This window comes from Zootermopsis nevadensis, unplaced genomic scaffold, assembly GCF_977971745.1.
Source record: "Zootermopsis nevadensis isolate Lab colony 2312 unplaced genomic scaffold, Znev_1.0 Znev_ptg000001l, whole genome shotgun sequence".
Lineage (NCBI taxonomy): Eukaryota > Metazoa > Arthropoda > Insecta > Blattodea > Termopsidae > Zootermopsis > Zootermopsis nevadensis.
The window spans coordinates 7941050-7963562 of record NW_028259133.1 but is presented as its reverse complement, the minus strand read 5'-3'; the positions used below and the strand labels follow the sequence as shown (position 1 = coordinate 7963562).

General features: G+C 35.7%; 1 protein-coding gene across 6 annotated transcripts in view; it reads right to left on the bottom strand.

The window, feature by feature from the left end:
- Positions 1–22513, bottom strand: part of Abd-B (Homeobox protein abdominal B) — a 314220-nt gene that overhangs the window by 47600 nt on the left and 244107 nt on the right. For all 6 annotated transcript variants that reach the window (XM_087342396.1, XM_087342392.1, XM_087342389.1 and 3 more), the window contains 2 exons: positions 15208–15295; positions 6568–6611 (listed from right to left, as the gene is read on the bottom strand). The gene's annotated coding sequence lies outside the window, so the exon portion shown is untranslated. The remainder of the gene's footprint in view (positions 1–6567; positions 6612–15207; positions 15296–22513) is intronic.

Genomic DNA, 22513 nt, shown 5'->3' with positions numbered 1-22513 from the left:
GAAATTTCGGTTAATATCTCAATGGTAGGCCTACCCATCTCAGCTACAACTTACTCCGAAGATCAGAATCGTTCTTGAGAAGCTAACAGCCACACAACGAGTCAACAATGAAGTTCTTCAAAGTTTCCACAGTACTTAAAAACGCTACAGACAACTTAGCAAGTTCAATGCATTTTGCACGCTATTTATTTCAGATCCGTTTTAATATTATCCTTCCATCTAAGTCCAAATCTCCCGAGTAGCTCTTCCCTTCAGAATATCAGACTGTAATTGTTACGCATTTGTCTTCACCGTCCGTTGGGTCACCCTATGATTCTCCTTGATCTGATCACCCTAATTATACTCAGGAAAAAGCGGAGTTCTGACGCTCCTTACAGCGTAATTTTTACAGCCTCCTGTTACTTTTCTGGAGGGATAAAATATTTACCTCAGTACTCTGTGTACTAATGACGTCAACTTATGTTAGCTACGTTCTTCCTTTAGGATCAGAGACACAAAGTGCCATAACATTAATAACAGACAAAATTAAGGTTTTCCATTTTTTAATATTTAGCTGTTTTGGTATGAGAAAAGTATATAAAAATTCCGAACTGAATGATAGTAAGTACTTCAAAACTTATTACGTTCTTATTTTATAAAGTCAAAATCGTTATTCAGATAAATTAAGGAGGGCTATTAATTCCAACAGCAAAGAAGGGAGGAACTACACCGGCAAATGCTTACACCACTCAGACTGCAAACGAAGCGAAACTCAAGGCTGCATACCAATAAACTGAATGAGACGTAAGTTCACTTCTTTGTGCCCTAAATAGTATAGACCTTGGTTTCCAAATAAATCATGATCCCACGGAACACTGATGCTCCGCCACCTCTTTAATAAACCAACCACAAAATCGTTGTATGATAAACTTTCGAAGCCGAGGTTCGTCTAAAATTACTTGAGAATTCAGTTTGTACCTCGAATAAAACACAAAATTTCACAGATAGGGCTGTCTTCTGTGTTGCAGCGCCATGCAGTCTGGTAAATTTCAACCAGATTACATTGCGCAACATCCCAGAAAACAGACATTTTCCTACCCACCGCCGTGAGAACCTCAAATCCTGCAACACATCACAATTACGAAGATGGTTTAGTTAATGCAGTTTAAGTAATGATCTGTTTTTCAACGAGAATCATACAAAATTCATAAATACCTAATGCAGAATTACTTATTATTAAATCATTTGGTTACCAACAGACTTTAAAGAGTTAATTTCTTCTTAATGATACTTTTGGCTCGTGATGGTCATATGAATACGAATTTTTAGGGTCTATATTTTTGATCTTGAGAGAGACACGGGTTATATACCCAGAGTGTAAGAACATCTACAAACTTCTAGTATTACGAAAATAATTTCATCTCAGTAATATTCTTGCCTTAGCAACATGTTCTCAGTCGTTACATTACACAGTGTTCTACGGAGATTTCCAAAGATCCCGCGCCGGGGTTTATTTTCGTATTCACGTTTGATCTGTTTATGCGATCTGTTTTAGCACATTGCACCATGCTGCCGTGGAGACAGTTTATGTATCCTGTACGAGAGCTTCGAAGTAAACGAACCAAACAGAATGGAATTCTTATTAAAACAGATAGCATAATGATCTAAGCAGTCGTCCTTTTGGGTATTGATTAATTTCGAGTTGATCACTCACGATATTAGTTTGACGAAGAAAAGGGAGCGTGGAATAATTTCTTGCAATTACTAACAATTTCACTGTAGTTTAACTACAATAAATTTCCCTCTAAACCTTGTAACAAAAGTGAAGAACATATCACGTAACTTTCATGGAATAAAGCATTTGACTTTATTTAATTTGTACATCTAACTAACTAACTAGATGGCTTACCGAACCCGAAGGTTCATCACCGAATTAACCAAAGCCCTCCACCGGACCCTGTCCTGGGCCAACAAAATCCAGTTTCCTTCAACTCCTATCTCCCATAGATCCCGCCTGAGATTATCCTCCCATCTACGTCTAGATCTCCCCAGCGGTCTCTTCCCTTCAGGTTTCCCAACCAGTACCCGGTGCACACCTCTTGTCCCATCCATGCGCGCTACATGTCCCGCCCATCTCACTCTTCTCGACTTAATCACCCTCACAATACTGGGGGAGCAGTACAGATTTTTAAGCTCGTCATTGTGCAGTTTTCTCCACGCCCCATCGTCTTCCCTCTTAGGCCCAAATATCCTCCTCAACACCCGATTCTCAAACACCTGCAATCTGTGTTCCTCCCTCTGAGTGAGAGACCATGTTTCGCACCCATACAAAACAACAGGCAAGATTATTGTTTTGTATACTTTAATTTTCAGGTTCTTAGAAATCAGACGGGAAGACAAAATATTTTGGACTGAGAAGTAGCAAGCATTTCCGGAATTTAGTCTCCTCCTAACTTCCTCACAAGTATCATTTTGATTTGTTATTGTTGTTCCCAAATATTTGAACTTTGTAACCCTTTCAAAGGATTTATTAGCCACCCTAAGATAATTTTGCCACCTGTCTTCTGATGACGAGATACTAACATGTACTTAGTTTTTTTCTGAATTTACTTCCAGCCCCACTTGTCTACCAGCCTCTAGTAAAACTTCTGCGTTCCTCTTTATTGTATTTATATCGTCCCCCAATAAATTAACATCATCAGCATATGCCAATAGCTGATGTGTCCCATTCAATTGCAAACCCTCCTGCCTACCTTGGACCTTCCTGATGGCGTATTCTAGCGCAAAGTTAAAGAGCAAGGGAGACAAAGCATCTCCTTGTTTTAGACCGTTCTTGATGAGGAATGTCTCAGATACATATTTACCTACTCGAATTTTGCTACAGGTTTCATTTAAGCACATTTTTATTAGACCCACTAGCTTCTTTGGTATACCAAATTCAATAAGAATATTATATAGCACTTCTCTCTTCACAGAGTCATAGGCTTTTTTGAAATCTATGAATAACTGATGTACGGTCCCACCGAACTCCCATTTTTTCTCTAGTATCTGACGAATGCAAAAGATCTGATCAATCGTTGATCTGTTTCGTCTGAACCCACACTGATGATCCCCAATAATTTCATTCGCATATGGGGTTAATCTTGCCAAAAGAATGTTGGATAGAATTTTGTATGAGGTTGATAGCAGCGAAATTCCTCGGTAATTACCACACTCAGTCTTGTCCCCCTTCTTATGAATAGGAATAATTATGGATTCCTTCCATTGTTGTGGCATCTCTTCCTTATCCCAAATTAACTGAATAAGCTTATGGATCCTCATATGCAACCCTTTGCCACCTGCTTTAATTAATTCGGCCGGAATCTGATCAATTCCTGGAGATTTATAACTTTTCAACTTCCCAATGGCTAGTTCCACTTCATCTAAGCTAGGTTCTGGCACCAACAGTTCAGCTGTATGCATTTTAATCTGTCTAATATCACCAGTATCATGAACATTTAAGAGCTCGCTAAAGAAATTTTTCCACCTATTCACAATTTTTATTGGATCTGCAAGCAAATTGCCACTATCATCCTTTACCAAATTGGTCTGGGGTTGATATCCTTTCTTAAAGTTATTAATGCCTCTGTACAGGTCTCTGATGTTTTTTTCCTTATTATTTGTCTCAAGTTCAGCAATTTTGCCCTTCAGGTATTCCCTTTTCTTAGTCCTAAAGGTTCTACTAGCCTCACGTCTCACGTTACATAGATTATCCGCATTTGTTTTGTTTGGGTTCTGCAACCATTGAAATTTTGTTTGCTTCCTTCGATCTATTAATTTTGAACATTCTTCATCAAACCACGGTTTATTTTGCTTTCTCCTGTAGTATCCTAGTTTCTCTTTTGCTGAAATTTTGATGCAGTTTCTGACATTTTCCCACTCCCTGTTGATGTCCACACTTTCATTATCCTCATTTGTCTCTAAAATTTGAAACCTATTCGAAATTTCAACTTGATATTGTTCCTTTGCCTCTCCCTCACTTAATTTTTTCAAATGAAATCTTTCTGTGTCAAAATTTTGTTTAGTTCGTCTACTTACTGAAAGCCGCTCCCTCACTTTTGCTACCACCAGATAATGATCAGTGTCGCAATCTGCTCCTCTGTACATCTACATGTATAATTTATGTTAATAAAATTTTGAAGCTAATGTTCCTCTTTTTCTACATAAAATAAGAATACATTCCAAACGCAGAGGCTAGTAGCAGGCAAGACCTGAGATTTTCAGTAAATTGTGGTTTTGTAGGTTCTGACACCCTGTGCACTTATATGTAACTACGATTTAAAAACACCTGTCACTTCTGTCTTTAGGGTTGAAGATAATTATGAAGGTGAAAGCGATTAACCATGCGTGTTGAGGCGATTCCTTCCACTGAAACGTTCGTAATCATCTAGGAGACGAAAAGGTGCCACACTCCATATGATGATAAATAAACTACGGTTTAAAGTATTTGTGACAGCAGGAATTTGGTATAAAAAGTAAACATATTTGGTAATTTAATATTGTAAGTGTTTTAGACCTGCTCACAGTTTCTTACGAAGAAAATATTTCGTTAAGTAACAATGTCAGCAATCTTCTTGTAATCTAACATCCTATTTCATGTTTACAATATTGATTACAGACTAAATTAATAACAGCCAGAAGCAGGTACTGCGTATATCTAATTTTATAACTTGCCTCGTTAAATTAATCAGCCAGTCTCTACAGAGGAATCAACTTCAACCAGGGACTTCGTCAGCAAGCCTTTACAGAAGAATTAACTTCAAAAAGGTATTTAATTTAATATCATTATCTGAGTGTTTACCCTCAATCCAATCATATATATTACAATAGACCTGATTAAGTATGTGTTGAGCTACTATCTGTTTATAATACAACACGAAATAATTATTGTCCTTAAACTAAAATCAATTACTTAATCACATAATTAGTTATTTACGTAATTATAACCATGCAGACAAACTTGGAAATACACTACAGATACGCATATAAGACACAAAGAGATTTGTCACATAATATTATATATATATATATATATATATATATATATACATGTACACACTGAAAGAAAAGTAAACATATTAGACCTAAGTAGTGCCACACATAACTTGCAAGGAAGTTCATGCAGAAAAATTTAAATTCATGCTTCGTGCACGTATCTTATTGTAAATCAAGGTAAACTTCTGTTATAAGAATTTTTTTATGGCTTAGAAAGTGAAATACGGACAAGTGAGAGGAGAGAAAAAAGTAAAAGAACAGAATAAGCTCATGCCTAAAAGTAGATACGCAAAAGAAATAACTTGTCCAAGAAATGATACTACCAAAGTCTTAACAGAAATATACTAAAGTGACCAGAAATCAACACACGTATTTATCCAGAACACTTAAAATCCCGTATAAAATAGAGCCACTGAACAATGCAATGTGACAGTTTAGTTCAGCTTCACATTCGCCGCTGTTTTATACTCGTTCTTATAATCTTTCTCTTTTTCTATATGAATTATGTTAACAATAACATAAAATAAAGAATGCTCGAAATCTTCCATATCTCTAGAGATTTGCAATTATTTTATGTTGTACTATACAGTCTCAATCAGACAAATGTTATAAATTTACAATTCTCAAAATATGAATGCAGTGAGAGAAAAATTCTTACATTTCCTCTTTGTGGCTAATTACGACAATGAGAAAATCAGGAAAAACTCATTATTCTTTCCATAAAAAAGAGATTTGTAAGAGAAAATAGAACGAAATCCTGGTCATAATGAAGTTTTAATATATCATGTAAATTGTGTTTTTAATTTAATATAATGAGCAGTCAAAACATTAATATAACAATCCTTCAAGGAAAAAATGTAGCTTTATGAGTAGATTTTTGTAAAAGTCAGAAGTACGCCTATATCTGTGAAAATAATTACCACTTCTATTATTTTATGTTTAAGATAGATTCGACAGACGATGAGTCTGTCTGAGTACAGCCATCTGAAAATTATTCCGAAAATTATATTTTGTGCAAACTATTCAATCTTAATACTCCTAAGTTTTATGTTTGTGAAAAACTAGATAGTTACAACATTAAATACTAAGTTATAACAATTAATGTTGACACTTAGCCATCGCCATAGGATAGTCATTCGTTTAAATGCGCTAATTAACCACTCAGCAATGAGAGAAAGAAATGATGTAATGTGAGTTGAGCTTCTTTTGTAAATACTGGAAGTAGTTTTTAGAATGAAAAAGCCGTAAGCTACAGGATGAAATATCATGCAGTTACAAACTGATAATGTATAAAAGCCATGCCTTATTTTCTAAATGTAAAACAACGTAGGAAATAAATGCACAATACAAACGCACTTAGCAGAATATGTTAAAATATTTTCACATGCTGGAGGCCACACAATACGTAAAATAGATCACAAAGAAACTCTGTGAACGTAATGAGATTCATAGCTTGTTAAACAATCAGAATCATAAATATAAATCGGAACAATTAGAAAAATACAGAAAACATCGTAATTTTTAAATATGTATTTTCGGAATTGTTTCTCTTACCTTGTATACTGGCCAGTGTGGCAGGAGGGAAAACGCAAGCTACCCTGTAAGAACAAAAGCAATTCATTGGTTAATGGAATTTAATGGAGTTAATTTTATTTACTGCATTTCTGTTTAGTGGCAGTGATGATGTCATAATTTGTGAGCATATTATTCAAGTATTAATTAACTAACTAGATGGCCTAATGAACCTAAGGGTTCATCACCGAATAAACCAAAGCTCTCCATTGGTCCCTGTCCTGGGCTTTATTTAAGTATTACTGACAAAATCAAGGGGTATGAAATAAGCAAGTCGTGTATCACGCATGGGAGAAATGAAAAATTCTTTAGAAATTTTAATAGCGGAGTCTGAAGGGGTGAAATTATTTGGTAGAGTAGGAAATAATGGGAGGATACTATTGAAATGAGTTTAAAAGGAACAAAGTGTAAATACAGAGACCGGATTTATCTGGCTCGGAACAAGGAGCTGAGGCTGAAATTTTGAAAACGATTATGTTTTAAGGGCTTTGGTATCATGAAAGGCTGAAATTTATTGACTAGTTGTGCTACCATTAAATTCTCAAGGAGAGTTTGATCCTTTGATTTAGTTGCATTAGGCTTTGTACGTCTCTAGACTGAGAATAGTAAATTTTTAAGTTGATGATAGCGAAAAATTCGGCTTCAATTATCATTTAATATCCTTTCGATTCTGAACATTTTAGGAGTAGCTGATCTATAACGTAACACATGCGGCGAAATGAGATATTTGCGAAAATAGAATAAATCTTTTACTAATTTTTTTTATAAACCTCAGAATTATTTTAAATAATTTGTAAAATAAGAAGGGAAAAATTTGGTCCAAAATAAGAACATGGGTTGTGTATGGCCGCGGATATTTCAAATACTGTGAACTCTGTGGAGGTGGAAAGTTCTAATTTGCCCAATATTGTTCATGATTATGGTGCAAAATAGTCACAGGACACAAAGCGATTTTTATTACATTTCTGCTGTGCCTAAAATACCGTAATAATATAATGTCAACAGCTACAGTCGTTCATAAAAGAAAAGAACGTATCTAACTGAATAGCAAACTTATCAAGTCAAATGTAATAACTGTTCTCTCTATGTATCTGGAAAAAATTATTTCCTTGTCTGAATGGCAGATAGCGTTCAGTAATGATGCCGTACACATGAATTGCTCTGTTTGATGGGAGACTTTTTAAAGGGCAATTAAAAAGGCAGTTTTGTTGGTCGTTAAAAGCGAACATGCACCACATATAAACACTGAATGCTGACCTACGGCACCAACAACTTGTTGCCAAGAAAATATGGAAATGTTTCTATGTGAGTGACCTATTAACAGCTTCAAAGTGTCGCATCACAGATACGTGCATGCACCGCAATGTAGTAATCTCAGGGAGACCACTCGTTTCAACACTAGACTGGATTATACAGGCCGATTCACAAGTCCCTGTGGACCTGTGGGAAACACATAAGTGTTAGAAGAGCAAACTGATTAGTAAGTCCATAGCCACAGAAGTCCTCGGTAACTTATGTGGAAGCAAGACTTCTCACTTCCATTGCTTGAATTTAAATATGCACAAGGAACTTCTGAATCACTCTGTATAAAATACTCTGTGGTGTTTCGATTATTTTATTGTCACTGGAGAAGGGAAATGAATATAGCAATATTTGGCCATGTCATTCGTCAGGCAGCTAGACGCTAGTTTCTCACCACACAGACCCGGGTTTAGTACTGTTTCAATTACGATTCGTGGTGGGGAAAGTGTCACAGAACCAAATTTGTCTCCGAGTTACTGGACTTCTTCCGCTAATCTTCATTCCACTGTTAATTCATTTTTGTCTGTCACTACGTAATGAGGTATCCGATAGCCTGACCAAGAAGCACATTATCATACCCTCGGTCCTAAGATAGGAGTTTCATCTTTGACTCGATAGGCCTACTTACTGGTCTCGGAGTAAATGTGTTTAATCTTATGCTGGGACACACAACCATGTGAACATGTCACTGTAATAATTTACCGTGAATTTGCTTTTCCCGTTCTGTTGCTTAATTGAAAATTCTGAGAATATAAATATTGTTAAGTAATTATACGTATGAAGTAGACATGCCTGTTGGTGTGGGCACGACAATTTTAAGCTCTTTGAAATCAATAAACACCGTGAAATAAGTTAAATCTCTTATTAATTGTGTGTAAAAGATAATTTTACTTGTTTTTATAGGTGTGAAATCTGGTTATGTGGTTAGAAATGAGGGTTCTGAAGAGGTTATTGGGGGACTGCAGACAACTGCATAATGAACACCTTCATAATTTGCACTGTTCATCAAATAATATGAAGATGACCAAGTGAAGAAAGATAAGATGGGCGGGGTCTGTAACACGCGTCAGAAAGATTAAAAGTACGTACAGTGTGTGAGGGAAAGCGACGTCTTGGGAATGCAAAAAGTAAACAGAAAGTTGAAACAAAAAAGGATATTAATGAGCGAATAAATAAATGGACGAATGAATGAATAAGGAGTAGGCCATTAACAACCCCAGCACTGCCACAATCTTCTGTGTTCAGCCCTGTACCAATAAAAGTGCAAAACGTTGCTTAGTGGGGCCTTGTGGTAGTTACTTGCTTTTATAAAGTGTGATCCCAGGCGGCGACATCTTAAACAGCAAACGCATTACAGTAAAAAAAGAACATGGCGAGGCTGTTTATTACATGTTGTGACATGTGTCACAAGTATGGCTATTTCTCAATCCCTGTCTGTTTTAAAATGGATTACAGACGTACTGGATCAAACAAAATTAAAACAGCTTCTAGTGGAGAGTGCTTATAAACACAATAGTTAACCTTCACATTCCATTAAAGGTCTGGGAACATCTTTGGCAGGTTAGCAACTACTGGCTTTCCAGAAATGACTTTATCTCTGTTCATGACTGACTCTTTCCGGAGATTAGATACGATGTTGGTATTGGTTGGTTCTACGCCCGCATTTGTAGAAGAAAGTCGGTCTTTGTTTTCAAAAGCAGTATGGGTGGGGAGGCTGAAAAAAAATGTTTATTTGAATTGGCTCCAGTTGGGCTAGGACGCTCCTTGGCGGTGAAGACAGGAACACATCCTTCTAGTATAAATTGTATAGACTGCCAACATGGCTGGCTTGCAACATCTTTCTAACATCCACAAGGAATTTTTGTATTCCTTCGTCATGATTATCATCGTCCGTCTTCTTTTTTTATCCTTTATGTGTGTTTGTGTGTGTTGCTGTACACAGTGTCTTCCAAGAACTATAATCTCTTAGTCTTTTAATGTAGTGTTTGTTTCTGTAGTAAGTACACTCTTCTAATGATGCAATGTGAAGGAGGAATATCAATAAGAAATACAAATCCAGTGAGATTGCAACGGGATATTTTAAGTCAGTTTTCAGACACTTCAAAGCAACTTTCTCAAAACACATTTTCTTAAAATTTAACTAAAAATAAAAGACATAAGACGAATCTAAAAGAAGACTCCATTTAAAATACACATAAGGAAAATTATGACTATGGTTTTTATCAAAAAGAAAATTATGGTATTTTTAGATTTTCATTACTGCACTTATAAATGCTTGATCAGATTACAGTGAGCATAAGGGCAGAGTCCAGTTTATAAATTGGCCCGTACGTAGCCTTAATTGCATCTACGCCTCTGAGGGATAACTGCACAGAAAATGTTGGTTTTAATTTTGAGATTAGTCATGACTTTTCTCGAATTTTCAACCTAGTTTTATACATCCGAAATACTCTGCCTATAAAAAAGGTAAAATATTTTAAAAACGTGTCTACAGATGTTGCAAGTCACCGAATATATAAGTAACCATGTAAAATAACTTACTCATTTTAATGAGAGTTAGATAAATGACAAGTATAATGAATGAGAAATATTCCCAGACTTTTAGTCGGAAAACCTAAAGGAAACACAACATTTCAGACTTCTATAAAAAAAGGGAAGTATAATATTAAAATGAATGTGGAGATAATACAATGTGAGCGTGTGCGTGTGTGTACTGAATTTATTGGCTTCTGGATCCAGACCAGTGTCTGTCTCCTGTGAACACAGTAATGAACTGTTTGAGCGAACATTAGAATGGATGGCACAAGAACCCTTAAGAAAGACCTAAATGCTAAGTTTGAAGGTACAAGAACGGTGGAAAGACCTAGAGGAAGATGGGAAGATGCTGCGAGACGAGATTCTGCCGGTCTGATCCAATGACGAAATTGGAAAATGGCCGCAATAAATCTTCATGGAGGCAGAAAATTGAGGAGGCCAACGCCCGATATGAGGTGTCGAGCCATTGGATGGATGGATGGATGGAGCGAACATTAGTATCTCGAGAATAACTCTGCTCCGTCGAATTGGATAAAGTAAAATTTATAACTTATCTCGGATTGTAATTGGTTTATTGTACCTTAAAACAGATAGTCGTCTAGTTTCTTTTCGAAATTTATTCATTCTCTGTAATCGTTCTGACACAAGGTAATAAACATCACAGGATGATTCAGTATCTTGCACTTGTTTTCAAGACGCTTTTGAGTTAATAAATCTTGTGTAACACAGTTTTCCTTTACAATCTAGCCGTGTAAAAGAATAACACTTGGTATTTCTGAACAACCATAATTATGAAAACTCGCTCCATGTTTTCCAGATTTCCTCTTGAGGATATGGCTGACTGTTCAACTACTTCAGGAGAAGAGATTGTGCTATTTTATCTTTTCATTTTCACTCCGAACTTGAGTTATAAAACTGCCCTATATTGAAGTTGGTGTGAACAAAAAAATAAAGTTTTGAAAAATCTTATTGGATTCCAGTTATCACCCTCATATTTTCTGTTGCAAAACAAGCCATTTACGTACTGACCTCTCTTATTTATACCACGAAAGGATATCTAAATGAAACAACAAAAACCAGACGAAGAAACTTCACACATGTCTGCCTTTATTGTACACCTTCTCAAATTTGTGTTCATATCTACTATCATTAAGAGTCAACGTTACGAAGATCTTGCTAGATATTTGATGAGGTAAAATAAAATATCTAACATTTAATTAATATTTATGTGTGAATCGTGTTTCGGACTGAAATTTTTCACATTGAGACTGTAGACAGAAAGTGTTACTTAAGCTTTGGCATATTCTCAACTTAAGATTTATTTTACTGATTCACGTAGGAAGGACTTTAGTAACCGACTGTGGTAAATATTAAATAAATTGTTAACAATCTTTTAAAAAGTAAGAAGAATTATGGATATCTTGAATTTAAGTTCACTCAACCGGCAAAAAACTGATTCTTTCTTACCGGAGTGCCACTGTAAACGTTAAAAAATTTGAAGGAATGTGTTTCCTTAACTGTTTTAGGAAACAAATTTCAAATGAAAAGTCGTAGGCTAATTCGTTTAGGATGAAAAGGAAAGTAAATTACCATTATTTTGACAATCGTGCTAAATTGGCATCGGAGACTACCATTTTCCATTGGATAGTTTACTATTTTGGTTTCCGCTCGTGTTATATTTAGTTGATCTTTTTCTTAAAATATCATGATGATTTTTTTTTCACTTTCCCTAGCTTTTACTGCGCCAAAAAAAAAAACCACTTCAACCACAAGGGAGATCCACACAAATGAACTGAATAATACAGTCTTATGACCATACTGGCACCATCTCACCAGTCTTGCTAGTCGTACTGTCCGTCCGATTATAACAGACCTTATACTTCATCCAATCTAGGACCTTAAGGCGCATTTCAGAAACATTTAACAAAGAAGACGTGTGTTATTTTACCCAAATGGTACGTAAATGCTCTTTGCTTACTCTTTATAGATACAGTATTAAAATAGGCTTTTGTTAATGTTTTTGAGCTTATTCCGTCGCATGTACAACAGTATAATTGAAATTCTGCAAGTTCCAGGCAGCGAAATCAAACAGACATTTTAAGGATTCTTGTAACAGACTATATTAAAACTATTTGTGAATTTCGAACAGCTATTAATTATTTGATACAAATAAACTGGGCCGAATATAAATAATTAATAATAAGTACGATCTAACTTAAGTTAAGAATTGTCATAACAAAAATCTTATTTGAAAATAGTGGCAGGTGCCAGCTGAGGGATCTAGTGAATAGGATCGCGAAACTATGGATTCCATAAAAGGTGGAAAATTTCCTGATTATATGAGCTTTTATAACTTTTTCAATAAGAATCTTATCTATGAAATTAGGTATATAAGCTTACCAAAAATATTTGTTAATTGCTAATAATGACTCAATGAAAATAATAATTATTATAATTATTATGAGAGTAGGGTATTTTTTTAATTTTACAATTTTACTACTACTGCTAATGATACTGCTACTAACATCATAAATATTAATAATGTTGCTATTGCTGTGCTACCTAAATTAATCTTGTGCCTTTTCTCTTATTATAAACAAACAGATACAAATAAATAGTAATAGTGGATTTAATACGTTTGTAACTAATACTTTTATTCATGTAACTTTTTTTTTCGTTACTGATAATGCGATTAAATGTTTCGAAATTACATCAAAAGGATGGGCTAAAGCCCCAAACTTAAGTTGGTAGTTATGATTCTAAATCTTTAAAAATGATGGAAATCAATCCTTGTTTGTCAAAGAATATGTCCAGCATCTGTATTCAGCACGAACTGTTAAGAACTGCAATTGATAGCTGGCACCAATCAACACACGCGAAGCGTTAAGTTCCCAACAAGGGGGAAGAAAGGTTTTGTGATTGATCGTAAAAGTGAACCACCCCACGAGAAAGCTTTTAAAACATCTTAATCTCTTGCAGTTGGCTTCAAGTCACGTTTAGGGTTTTCTCCAAAACCAAAACAGCAACGAATTATGGGAATACAAGGCGGAGCCACTTGAGGGAGGTAAGATGAAAACACCCACAACACATGATGTCCCCTTCTGTTAAGTGTCGCTTGCAGAAAATTGGTTTCCATCATTCATTCATCCCTCCTCGTCCCTCAACCCCAAAAGAAATTGTCTCCATCCAAAGATCTTGTAATTCCAGATTTATAGGGTGACAAGTGACAAACCTAAATTAACGTCACGGTTAGATTTTAACTAAAGCACACAAGTTTAGAAAAACTTAGTTCTTACCATTTTTGTTACAGGAACTTAGAGAAACAAGATCAGTTTCCTAGGCCGCCTTCCGTGACTAAAGCCAGAATGTTGTACTTTACGGACAAATGGCCTATATTTACATAATACGACTTGAGAAATCTCCTCCTTGGTTTATTTTGTCAGATGTATTGCAGGACTGTAGACTTCACAAAATATTTATCTCCTGATGCCCCATTTGAATTCACTCTATCCCATACCTGTTAGTCTTTATCTCTTAATTTCTTTTGCTGACTGCAATAATTTCTTCTTTATGTTTATAATTAAGTCCCATTATTGTAACTATGATATAGTACGTTAAGCTCGACAGAGGTTATTAACTTTACTACTGTCTACAAAGTTAGATTCGGCACTAGCTTAAAAGCACTGTATTGTCTTGCAACACGTGACTGATTGTACATTACCCTATTAACACAACTACCTACAGTTATTCAATGTGCATTATTTACGACAGGTGAAAGCATACTAATAATAGACCTAAAAGATGTTTACCGACAATTTTGATTTGGCATTTTGTTACCAAATATTATTGGAATAAGTCTCTAAAAAGGAAATTATTTGGAATTTTAAAGTTACGGTGAAACATGCAACCTAGTGATGTTGAGTTACCAAACACATTAGGAGAAAAGAAAAATGCGCAAAGAATTTTGAATACGCAGTCTCTCAGTCAACACATTTTTTTAACGGCTCTTCAAAATGGATTCACGTTGCTATCAGCGTACCTGTTACATGCTCAATATGATTCCAAAACACCACTAAACTCGCAAAAGTGACTACATATTTTGTTTTTGCAAAAATAAATAGTTTATAGCGCCTGCACTGTAAATTGTCGGGATTAGCCTACATACAGTATGAGGCTGCTCGAATTTCTTACCTTCTTCTTAAGTGATTATAACTAAATTTTACTAAATTCGTTCTCTAGAATGACTATATCTTGGAAGTTACGCCATGTAGTATAACAGAAATCTGCCAACGTTTGAGAGGTACTTATTGCCTTTATCATCAGGGCGATGAGTAGTATCCGAGAAGACATTATCATACTTTCCGCCGTGAGAACCTTAAATCCCCAATTTAGTTTCCCCTCTGTACTCTAAGATTTAAGTTCCATAGCTGTGCGAATTTCAGCTGAAGAAATGAATCAGACTTCGGTCCCCTTAGCTGCTGTTGTACAGGGTCAACGTTCATTGACCCCAGACAAGCTGTGACGTCGTTGGTGCCATTCGTAAATGTCAACAGTCCAAATTATTGCTAATATTCTAGAACTTTTCGGCTTTGCCAGATTTCCCTAACTTGTTTTACTTTATATCAGGTCATCTCTATATTTCTTTAAGATTCACAACAAACAACTTTAGTATTAGAAGCGCAGAAACAAATAGGCCACAACGCCTTTGACACTAAGGATGATGACAAAAGCAATCCCCGAAAACATAGAACACATAATTTACCAGCTACTGGGGTGTCTGTTTACCTGTTAGAGAGCTGGAAGTGAATGTTTCGGTCCACGGCGCCGAACACTTTGAGGCATTACATGGAACTTGTCATCGGAAAACTGCAGCCTGCAAACACAAGAATAACCCACGTATAGGATATTATTTTAATGTAAGATATCGAGGTATCATATGTGGCGACCCTGCTATTCCCTATCCGGCGTCTTCCGGGTGGCGACAGAGCAGCACGCCCATTGGGCACATGACTTGAATTTTTGACAAGGAATCGCCAACTTGAAGATACGTATCTGTCTTCTAGGTTGTTGCGCTGTGTAGTGTGTTAGATGTTTATCAGCGTTTCAGAGGTCATACTGCCTCCGTCATCATCTACCATACTACACAGCGCTACAACCCAGAAGACAAAAATCTTCATACTTATCGCCCTGATGACGGAGGCAGTATGACCTCTGAAACGCTGATAAACATCTAACACACTACACGGCGCAACAACCCAGAAGACAGAAATCTTCATACTCACCGCTGTGATAACCTCAAATCATACATAGATTAGCAACTTGTTAATAGTAAATGTTTTAGAATAGTAGCATATGCTTTGTATTTCATAAACATTAACAACGTTTATTAATGACATCCCTTTAATTAGTATAGTCTATTCCATTCTTTTTCACTAATATAATCGCCATGCAAACAAATTCACCTGCATGGATTTGTCTCACTTGTTCTTCTTTCGCTGTTGACGGCCTCGATCACTTAGAATTTATCCCCCACGTGACCCTACAAACGACGTCTTCTCTTTGATAGTCTGCCACAGGTACGCCATTCTGTGGCGTGAAGTAGACTACCTTACCACTGAGGAGAACTATTAAACGATTTATTACCTCCAAGATGGCACTATAAACACTGATTATATCCACGTTAGCGAAGCAATAACACAGCCACTCACTATATATAATGGTCAAACATTTTAAGCGCAACGGAATTACGTCTTCAGTGCGGGATGGAAAGCAACAGAATCCGTTTAAGACTTATGTCACTTTTACGCGGTTACTTTGATGTTAATAAATATCCAGTTGTGATGATTTTATAAACTTTGTTTACAGTTGTTTAATATCTCTACCTCCTTTTCTCTCCTTTTAAAACTTAGAAATTACTGTTTTATGAACTGCTGTTAGGTGTTGAGGTAGGCTTAGAAATTCCACAGTCAAAACAAGAGCCTATAGATTTATAACCTATTAACGTGTGTAGATTGTGTACATACGAGAAGGTTAGGAAATGCTTACGACATTAAAGTTTATGTGGTAGAATATATGAGGGAGATTTTGCTTTCAATTACGAATTTAGACCATTCGTTTTTGGTTTTTGGTTTTTTTTTTTTTGCAATACTCTTTTCCATAAAGTAAAAATTTTATTCAAAGGCACTAGTTCTAGATAAATCCTAGTCTGATACAGCAAACTAAAGATCGGCCACAACTTAAGAGTCGTGTAAGTTATTTTTAAGCTCAGCTGGTTAAATTTTTACATTGAATTGTGCGTTCTACGAAAGTGATTAATAAATTCGGACAAATTAAATCCTGAAAAACCTACAATCATTCGTCACATTTCCTAAATCACATTAAATTTCTATTATGATTCTTAATTGTAGTGGACTATTCGAATTGAAGAGGTCTGCCCATCTAATAAACACGGCACCTATGAACAGCTTTAGCTTTGAGTATTCGTTCATTTTGTTAACAGCACCATGAAGTGTGCATTCCATAACTATCACATGTACTTCTTCAGAAACACTATCAAAACAAAAAACTGTTCCCTTGAATTGCACAAGGATTTAGTTGTTGTCTGCATCGTTTATCGATATAAAATAATTAAAATGTTTTCTTCGTTGTTTTTGTGCTATTTCTATGTTATCAAAGCAGAATATGACGGGATGTAGCATCGCTACTTTAAGCAGTCTCTGCCACACAGGTTTCTCTAACAAAATTCTATAACCATTTCTTGTCTCTCTATCAGACCTAGTATATAAAATAACACGTACAAACAAAACTGTTTACACTTGAAAAGACAATCAGTGCTAAACGTGCTTGATCTGAAGAGGTCATTATCAGTGGCAAAGAAATTAATTCACATTAATTCATCCATCAAAATGCTAAATTTTGGGAGAAAAACACCATCTGCTTTTTCAGGCCTGAAGATGGAGGGAGCAAGTTTATTCGAAAGTCTGGTGTGTATCCAGGAGTTTACACGGCGCAAACACTCAAAAAAATATCATAATGGAATATTCATCTGAATAAAATATTTTTGTTTGTATTTTAATACACGGTACACTGCAAAGCACAAAAGTCAATACGACAGTTTTGAGCCGAGATAATTTTAAGAGTGATTAGAAAATATTCAGTACTATTTACTAACTAAAGTTGTAACACTGTTTTATGTTTTGATTTCGTACTCAATGAATATTATAGTTTATAAAAGAAAGTCCAAATATATACTGAAATTTTATCGAAAATCTCAGAGGAAGATACAATTGAAATACCCAGAATAATATGGAAGAATATAATTAAGATTACCTTAGAAAAGTAGGATGTAAAGATAGAAGGTGGACAAAGTTGTCTCAAAAGCGTTTTTAATGGTGACCGTTCATATTCGGACGAATGTCACTGATCAGCCAGTTCCTGCTGTTAGTGCTAGTTGGAAGCCACAGTAAAATACATCTGACAGCACCAACAACAAATTTATTCATTACTGAGGCCAAAAAGATGCAACGCCATTTCGAAGCACTGAAACGAATTCGGTTTGCTGGAGTCAGGGAAACCCAGAATACCATTAAATAAACAAATAATATTGAACTTTATGAACTTTATAAAAACGCAGTATATAAACTCTATTTCCACGCATTATTAAACACTCGGAAAAATTATTTTGCAGACACATACCATCAACAGTATAAAAACTGAGTTAGAGCGCCTTATGTATTTTTCATGTCGCTGCAAACTACACACAATCTTCACAGCATAAATAACCATGGGGGCACGGCATTAGCTGTCGTTATGCGAGTCACGTGTAAATTGAATTTCTGTCACCCTTACAGCAGACTGCATTTCCCACTTACCCCATAACCGAAACATTTCATACCACCACCGTCTCTCTCTACATGGGAATGCTGTTAGGCAAACGGAAATTGAATATTTTCTCTACGTCATCATCCCAGTATCTCATACTCCCTGCCGGTTTCCAAACTTTAGACCTATGCACGTATTATGCCATATAAATGCTATATTATATATATATGTAGGTAACCCTTCTCATTTTGTTTATTGGGTGTAAGGTTAGATGGGTGACGTGTCGTACTTTCAGAGGCAAAGCGAGCTAGCTACTTGCAATCCCCTTGGCTTCCAGAGTGCTTTCTCTTGTACTGAAGAAGAAAGTGTAGTAGGTACGGCGACTGTACGAAATGACTATAACAGAGAGCTTAGGAGAGGTGATAAGTTCATGTGTCTGTGTTGCATTTCACTTATTCGCTACGATGTGTAACAAGTAATTAAAGAACAGGATATTCAATAATAATTATTTCAGTAAAACATGATTTCAACAAATAAGCAAACGTAAAATATGCAACGGAACGATGCCAAATATAAACTGTATTGTATAAAGTTAGCCTTTTTTTGTAAAATAACTCTTGATTTTAAAAGATTTATAACACGCTACAGAATATGTAATCTAAGCAAAATTTTTAAAATTTAATATAATGTTTACATTTCTGCTCATAATGTTAAGGATACACAAACTTCGTCAACTGAACTAAATATTATGATACCTGATATAGAATAAGCTATTTTCTGTCTATGGTACTCACTGGAAATTTAAATTGAGAAACACGCTAACTAACGTTTTCGCGGCTGCAGTTCTATGCAATGTTTCAGAGTTTCTAAACCAACTATTTCCAAAATTAACCATACCAACATGTCATTTTCTTCATCAAGACATTCTGAATAATCCGCTAAATAAAATACATTATTTATGAAGAAACTGATCAAAGAAAATAGTACTGGCCTTCAACATCATTTGATCTAAGCGTCTACGTGACGGTTCATTACATTTTTTAACATATTCATTCCCAGATATAGCGTTATTCATATTATAAGCGTATTCTTATATGACATCTTTGATAATAAACAGATACTGGAATAAAACAAAAAGTAAACATTTTTAAATAATATGAAACATACAAAAAGGTCTATGTTTAAAGCAACATAAATTTCTACTAGGAAATCTACATATGAATTAAGTTCAGACATCAGTTACCTTACGGCGCATTCCTGCAACTAAATTTTCACAAGAGCTATATAATTATATTTAGCCTACACCGACAAAGCACTAAAGCACTAGTTCTCTTTCACATTTGTACGACCCTAAATGAAAACAAACAAAATTTCAGCAATATGCAGAAAGAGGTCTGTCCTTCCGACATACTGGCGAAACCACTCAGGACAGAAAGTAGCTGTAGAGTGGTAACTATTATTAATATTTTTATTTTTTGTTCTTAATAGCACCAGTTTCCCTGGGAAAAGTCTTTTTTTGGTGACCATATTTAGTTCACTGCCATCATTTTATTTTTTATTTTTTGTTTCTGTATATATTTCAGTCTTGGATTGTTAAAGGCTGGCGAGCACTCTAATAACAGAAATGTATTATTATCAGATCTATTATTATTGCGCACGTTCACTGCCATTGCTATCAGAATGCCTTGTTTTCGTGTACGTAGGTCATGTCGCAATTGAAAGTGGTTGCGGATCACTTCAGAAAAATGATCCGTATAAACGAAGATAGCCCCTTCAGGAAAGCACGTGGCTGCATCAGACTAGGTATCAGTAAATATATATTCTACTTTTGTACGTGTTAATGTTTGTAACGTCAGGAATATGATGGAACAAATTTTCATAAACCAGCGGTGAACTCTGATATTTTGGTAGATACGTTGCTGATATACGGCACTACAGAGCTGCACTGATAAAAACAAATTTCTCTCCCCCTCTTTATTAGCGTCCGTAGCCTGTTACTACAGTGGCATGAAATGCCTTGACGCGAAGTAGGCTCTTTTTCCATTTATTTATATCATCTACAAATTAATTTAATTGCATATTAATTCGTTCAAGGCATTCTTGCTACAACGTAAGATTATCAATTTCTTCATCTTCTAGAATATTTAATAAATTAGAATGAAAGTAATTTGATTTCTCATAAAATATTTATATTATTTCTTCCAAGGAAACATTGTACTAAATTATTGATAAATAAACGGATATTAAAGATAGAAGGTGGGAGTATGTGGACTGGATTTACAAATCAGTATAGAGATAAGTGGTGAGCTCTTGTGAAAAAGGTACTCATCCTCCAGGTTCCATAATATACGACAAATTTCTTGGCTGGCTGATCGACTCTTAGCTCCTCAAAATGGAATCACAAAAACGCTGAGGTTCTAAAAATTCTTTCACTTGCTAAGCTGAGACATTGATTTTAACAACTAGTGACAAGAGTATGATACAGTTTACTTCTTTTTCCATTAGGTAGGTATGTAGAACTGCATTTAGAAATGGAAAGGTCTAAATAAAATCATTTGCGACTTAGAAATTAATCACGGCACTGATTTAAAAGAAGTTAAATATCAGATAAGAATTTGATATACAGAACAGCTTGTAGCACGTAATATTAGTTTGTTTCAATTGAATGCAAAAGAAAGTTTGTACTTATTATAAACACCATTCCATGAAGAAGTACAAGGGAGTGAATATATTGTAGCGTGGGACGGTATACAACCTTGATTGTCAACCTTTGATTTCTTGATTTCTTGATTTTATATCTCTCCTCTTTCTTGACATCAACTAGATTGGGGTGAGTAGCCTCGTCCGCTTCATCCCTGGGAAAATATCTACCGGAGTCCACTGGATAGGTCGGCCCCAGAGCCATCTGAACGATAAACTATGACAAAAATCTTTTTCTCTGCTAGGTATCGAACTCAGATTGTCCATAAGGTAGCTCGTAGATTTATTCGGCTCATTGCAGTATAATATGACAAAAAAAGTGGACAGGAAATTTTTGTTGAACTAGCCACGTATTCAGAAATTCTGGGAGAGACAACATGAAGCATCGACTCCTGGAGAGTATTTTTCGTACTAGGAAGATTGTACGTACAGAACTAAGTTTATTTGAATGTATTCAAAGAGTGAACAATTGCTAACGATGGTGAAGGTACTGACGGTGGAATACTATTTAAAAACTGGTAGAAACCGCCATGATTTAATTCATTTTCTACTACAAAAACCCCAGTTGCGATACAAACTTCAGAGAACGCCACTTCATTACGAATATGAAGTAACTAAGTAATTCATCGGTTAACGGAGCAAAGACCTTGGGAAGATAATAGCACGCCCAGCTAATCAAGACATTTCCCGCCTTTTATGGAACCAGAAAGTTCATTGCCGGGTTCACAACAGCCCGCCACCTGCCACTATCCTAAGCCAAGTGAATAAAATCTTACACCCGAATATTTCTTTGCTAAGATTCATTTTAATATTATCATCCCATCTATGCTTATGTCTTCCATGTAGTCTCCTCCCTTCAGGTTTTCCAACAAACATTTTTTACGCATTTCTTCCCGTTTAAAAGTATAAAAGGGATGAAGATGGATCATGGAGAAAATTGCATAATGATGAGCTTCACACGTGAGGGTGTGGAGGGATATTTACATGGTATTGGTTGGGAGGCCTGTAGGGAGGAGACCTCTGGGAAGACCTAGGCGTAGGTGGGAGGATAACATTAAGGGAGATAGAAATCGATGGAGCGAACTGGATGCAGCTGGCTCAGGATAGAATCCGATGGCAGGCTTTTGTAAAGACGCTGATGAACATTCGGGTTCCGTAAAGAAAGTGGGCTATTGCCTGACAAACCGAGAATACAATCGAATTTTCAAAGAATTTCCTGTACCATAGAGTGCGTGAGTGATTTCTTTCAATTCGCGCTACATACTCCGCCCATCTCATCCTCTTTGATTTGATCGTCCTAACAACAGTTGGTAAAGAGCATATCCTATACGAATCACTAGGATCCCAGAAATAACAATTTTTCGAATCTTCCTCCTAGGTCGAAATATTCTTCTAAGTGCTCTATTCTGAAAAATGCTCATTTGGTGATCTTACCTTAAATTGGGAGACCAGGTTTCACACCAATACAAAACAAGAGGTAAAATTTACATTTTCATAGGTCTGAACGTTAATCTGTATAATTTAGTCAGAAGTTTCTAAGACGAAATATTGTGAACTACATGGTAACATT